This window comes from Anas platyrhynchos, chromosome 3 (assembly GCF_047663525.1).
Source record: "Anas platyrhynchos isolate ZD024472 breed Pekin duck chromosome 3, IASCAAS_PekinDuck_T2T, whole genome shotgun sequence".
NCBI classification, from domain to species: Eukaryota; Metazoa; Chordata; class Aves; order Anseriformes; family Anatidae; genus Anas; species Anas platyrhynchos.
The window spans coordinates 72,975,081-72,981,080 of NC_092589.1; positions in this window are offsets into that span (position 1 = coordinate 72,975,081).

Below are 6,000 nucleotides of genomic sequence, written 5' to 3' on the forward strand. Positions count from 1 at the left end.
GCAGGAAGAGGGAGAGGGCTCAGCCCAGCGAGCTGCCAGGTGCTCTGGCCATCCATCAGCAAAGCACTTAGGCACGTGTTTGCTCACAAGTATTTCAGTATTGTCATTGACAGAAAGCTGGAGCAGACAGCATGACACAGCCCCCAGGATCCTAATCAAGGCTAAACAACGTGTGTGAGGTCTTGAAATGCTGTTATTTCTTCCCAGCAATGATACAAGGATTGCCCAAATAAACAAAGTTATCTTGTTGAATGAATGAGTTTTTCTGGGACGCAGAAAAACAGTGACTTACCCAGTTTGGGTTATAATTATACTGAAGGGTGGACCGTGCCTTCTCTATAGCAGACAGCAATATACTTTGAAGACCTGGCATGAAAACAACAGCTCTAAATTTCTTGCAGTTCTGACATGAAAAATTATAGAAACCAAAACCAGTGTCCTGGAAATCATCAGGAAACATCCTGGTGGTCACTGCTGCCTCTGTTGCCACTGGGAATCAAAGTTGAAAATACAACTACATGCTTGGAAGCGTTTCATAAGTGTGACAATTTCTGGTGTATATTTCAGGGCAAAATGCTAATGCATAGGGGCTGTGATGGGTTGAACGCTCTGGTAATTATTATGCCTCCGTGCACCATATATGACAGATGATGAATAAGGTGTCAGAGGATAAAGACTCTAAATTAAGCACATTTTCATAAAGTCATAGAATCACAGAATGATTTGAGCTGGAAGGGACCTTAAAGACCAATCAGTTCCATCCCCCCTGCTGTGGGCAGGGACACCTCCCCCCAGCCCAGGCTGCCCAAAGCCCCATCCAGCCTGGCCTTGAGCACCTCCAGGGATGGGGCACCCACAGCTTCTCTGGGCAACCTGTGCCAGGGCCTCACCACCCTCTGAGTGAAGAATTTCTTCCAAATATCTAATCTAAATCTACCCTCTTTTCATTCCCCCTTGTCCTATCCCTACACTCCCTGACAAAAAGTCCCTCCCCAGCTTTCCTGTAGGCCCCCTTTAGGCACTGGTAGGCTGCTATAAGGTCTCCCCAGAGTCTCCTCTTCTCCAGGCTGAACAACCCCAACTCCCTCAGCCTGTCCTCATAGTAGAGGTGCTCCAGCTCCTTGATCATCCTCGGGGCCCTCCTCTGGACTCATTCTAATGCTTCCATGTCCTTTCTGTGCTGGGGGCCCCAGAGCTGAACACAGCACTCCAGGTGGGGTCTCACAAGAGCAGAGCAGAGGGAGACAATCACCTCCCTCACCTTTCTGGCCATGCTGTTTTGATGTAGCCCAGGGTACTGTTGGCTTTTTGGGCTGCAAGAGCACTTTGCTGGCTCATGTGGAGCTTCTCATCAACCAACATCCCCAGGTCCTTCTCATCAGGGCTGTTCTCAATTTTCAGCTCAAAATAAGTGAAAGGTAAGCCAAACCATTCAAAATGCAAAACGAATGCAAGCCTGTGCTTCCTATTGAGTAACATTAAAAAGAAAATGTCATTTCTGTCATTAACTCTTGATGATTCATACTTAACCTGGGCTATTTCATACTGGGTTTTACTGACATTTTCCACAATGGCCTTTGTCTGGTTCTGGCTAGGTCAACAGTGCCTGTATTCCTTGAAACTAATTGTTAAACTATCGACCAGACACTATTTTCACTGTGATTTCCAAGTCACTAGAAGTCAATTTATCTAAGCAGACTGGCCTTCAGCAATAATGGGACTAACTCCATTTCAGAGAAATATCATCCTTCTTTTTCGGAAGTTAATGATTTTCTTCTCAGATCAATGTATGGTTTATTGAGCTCACTGGTTTGAGAGAAAGTGAAGTTCTTTATTGCCTAAGCAGAAAGTTATTTCGTGCCTGATAAGGTTGAGCCTCGACTCTTTCAACTCAAAAAACTGTCCCTCCAGTGTTCCTGTTAAGGGTCAGGTGGGATAAAATAAGAAAAAATAGGATAGGGAGAACAATTACACCTCAGTCCCAGCAGAACATGAAGTAAATGAAGTGTTCTCCAGACCTGGTGCCTTGTGCCAGAGGATATCAGAAAAACATCTATTTCCTGCTCTCCTTGTGGATGGTTGGTGCAGAAGGCCACAAGTTGCAGCACAGTGGGTTGTTGTGTGGTCTGAAGCAGTGGAGATGGAGGCCATGACTCCACTCACTCAGTTCTGGTCACCTAAACACCAGGCCAAAATTGCGTGGTCAACTGGCAGAGAATAGCACAGAGCAAAGGTTGAGGTGTCTGCAAGAGAAGCAACAGATGGGACTTGGCCCATGTCTAACTCTGTGCACACCACGTACCTCCTGGCCCTTGCAGGACCCTACACAGTAACCCAGGGCACACAGAACTCATCAGCCTCCTTGCACGTATGTGCATTAATCCCCTCCCATAGGCAAAGTCTTTGTACAGTGGCCATCGAGCTGGGGTTTCCGTATGGCTGGGAGCAGAGTAAAATGCTATTTATTTCACAGTAAAGTGCTCCTCATTTTGACCAGCATTGTTGCAGGCTTGATGCTGTGTAACAACTGTTAGCATGAAAGGCAGCTTTCAGGTAGCTGCTCTGTAAGTGTGCAGAGATCAGAATCCGTATTTGATACCAGAAGACTTTATTTATTCTTCTAGGTCACTCACAGACTTTGTAACAACATGTAAGCACTTACATAGGTTTCTTCTTTTCCGTAAGCCAAACTACTATTTACAAATGTGGAAACTGATGCCAAGGGATTTTATCCATCCCTGCAAATGAACCAGCATCAGCACTGGGAACCAGAGCAAAGACTATCATGTCCTAGCCCAGAGCCATCACTGGACCACACCGTGTCTGGCAGGAATCCCTCCTACACATCACTGACATTGAAGCCTCCACGTTGCCCACTGGTACTAAAACGAAACAGTAGCAGAGCATCTAAGAGTTACTAGTATGCTCATCAGATCAATGTGTAAACAACAGTGCAGGATTCGTTTCATTCCCTGAGAAATGCAGTCACCTACGGACACAGCACTGAGGCATTTGCTTCCTTCTGTTTCCTACACTGGTTTTCTTCACGTTCTGTATCAACACCTTGAAATGACTGCTTTGTTGTCTAGCCACCATGCTCTGTCCACAGGTGACCATCACAAAGTCATTGTTTTCAGATGTCGAGGTAGGAACCGGGTGGAAAACAGAAGTGCACAGACAGCAATTACCAGAGAGCCTGGGATCTGGCCAGGAAGGGGACCATTTCTTTTACAGAGATCTTAGGGAAATTGATTTTGTTGGTTGTGCTTTCTAGAGCACTAAGTAAATGAAAGACAGGATTCACGATGTATCCTTTCAGTTATTCTTACCTAAAATATATTGAAAAATCAATGCTTTCACAGCAGGCAAGAGACGTCTACAGTTCTGGAGATTTCCAGGGTGTTGCTGGAATGATGCCCCTGGTTAAACAATAACCTTGCTGCTGCTGCTCAAAGCAGTGCTGCTGGACAACACGAGGAAAGTACCACACACATACAGTATTACATAATTCTCCCAACATTTTAGAAGTCTTTTATGCTAACATTTTAGGGTTTGATGTTCTTACTGAACTCAAAGCAATATTCCCACAATGCTCAATGTGAGAAAGAGCTGGACCTATATATCCACGTCCTTAAAAATGAATTTTTATCTATGAACCAAAGACGAAATTACTCTCATACTTTCCCTTTTTCTGAAGCTGAAACTCCATGGTAATCTTTGTAGCTGGAGCAACAGGCAGCCCCCTTCATGTTAGTGTCATTTCACATGAAGGATACTCTGTTGGGACTGAACTGCGAGCGGCTTTAAAGCACATTAAAGTGAGTAGCAAATCTCCAGAAAACCCTTGCGGTTACTGGAAGAATATCTGAGATGCAGTCTGTGGAGCGTGGCATGCCTACAAGAATAAGCTACTGTAAAAGAGAGGAGGAAGAAAGGAAAGAGGGAGAGAGAATGTGAGTGTGAGGAGGCTTTCCAGCCACGTGGGCAAAAAGCACGCAGTCAGCAAAACTCTTTGTAGTGTTGATGGTGTTTTGATGATGTTTTTGTTTTGTACTGGAAAAGCATCCTTCAATGGAAGATAAAAACATTCAACATCAGGGGATTCTGTAGAATCACAGAATGGGTTGGGTTGGAAGGGACATTAAAGATCCCTGAGTTCCTACCCCCTGCCATGGGCAGGGACGCCTCCCACTGGACCAGGTTGCCCAAAGCCACATCCATCCTGGCCTTGAACACTTCCAGGGATGAGGCATCACTTTCAAAGATGAGGAAGTTGTGCTCTTTGAAATCACCTCCCATCTCCTGCTTTTATCGACCCACAACCCAACACAAGCTGCTGTCACACTGAAAGTACCCATCTCCACTGGCTGTGCTCATGCAGACACAGCAATGCTTAGTCTGAAGTATGATCATGCAGTTAAGAAGAATGGATTTCGTGACCATTTTTCAGCTTCTGCAACACCAGGCACGTGGGCCCACCTCCTGGTGCCTGGGGGCTGACCATGTGTTGATGATTTCAGGTGGCAGTATGAGAAAACAGAGACATTTGCAGGAGACAGGTCTTTGATGAAATTACAGGAAGAGAACAGCTGTTTTACATTTATGTCTTCCAGGGCTTTTTATGAATAGCCTGTTCCCTTACAAAGATGTAATGAAGTGTCCCTAAAATGATACTTCAGGACTGCACCTGGAGCACTCAGGCCAAACTGCAATTTGAATCAGTCACAACCTTCAAGAATGTGGAAAGGGTCTTAACTGCCTTTATTACCTGCAGCCTCTATTTCTGCCAAAGTTAATGGCAAAATCACTGAGCATCTGCTGAGGAAAAGGAAAAATTAAACAGAAGGAAAATATACAGGGAAATACACTGAGACTTTTAGTTCCAAGTCAGCTCAAATCTGCAGCCCAGAAATGACAATGAATAAGCAAACTAATGCCTACAGGAAGAATTAGACAGAAATGCATCCTTGACTGAACTTCCCAGCTTTACATCTGCAGCTACAGAGCTGAGGAGGCGAAGGGCAATCCTGTGAACCCTCAGAGCAGGTATGCTGGCCTGGACCCAGGATACCAGAGACATGGAGACAAATTTACAAAATCAGCAATGATGAAAAGATGGCTGTGAATTGGAAGTTGTAAAAAAAAATAAAATAAAATGTAAAAAGCCCATCTAAGAAAAAACTGATCCAATAAGATATTTGTGCTATCCACAGTATGCTCTACACCCAGCATTTAATAAATGGGAGCATGGAGCAGGCATGCACTGATGATTAAAACAGATGAAGAGATTCAGTGATCTGCCAGGCACACACAGCATTAAACACCTGAAAGCAGGATATGCCAGGTAGATGAGGGGTCACACGGCGTTTACATGGCAGAGAAGTGAAGGTTCTCCAGTTGTGACCAATTATTTCTGAAGAAATATGAAGGTAGCCTTGTCTTCAGGCCATGGACGCTTTCCTGTGCTGGTGGCCCAGTGATGCTCCCACATGAGCGAGTGCTCAGCAGGCTGCAGAGAAAGCTAACACACCATTCAAACCCAGTCTTTGAAAGTAAAACATCTCATGAGTGGGAAGTGGATGGGTCTCTGGGTTCTCTAAGGGTATAAATGTTACTGGAAAAGCCATTTCATAACAGAATGTTCATCCGAAACCCAAGCCAAGGCAGCAGAAGGAGAACCTGCTGTCAGCAGGCAGAGGGGAAGCTGAGCCAAGCTCTGTGAGTTCCAGGGGGGTCAGAGAGAGCTGGTCCCTGGACAAGGCTGTTGGCATGGGTAGAGAAGCAACCCATGTGTCTTCTTCAGCAAAGAAGACACATTTTTGGTTCAAGACTCTGGTCACTGAGAAGCCCTGCTGACCCTGAGCAGCCCAATTTTTTGTGCTGGCTGGTAATAGATCACAAGTGCCACGTACTCCTGGCGATGTGGGGTTGCCCTGACGTGTCCTGTGCCCTTATTTTGGAGAGGTGCTGTTCCAGAGGTGTGCCTGCCCGTGTCTGGAG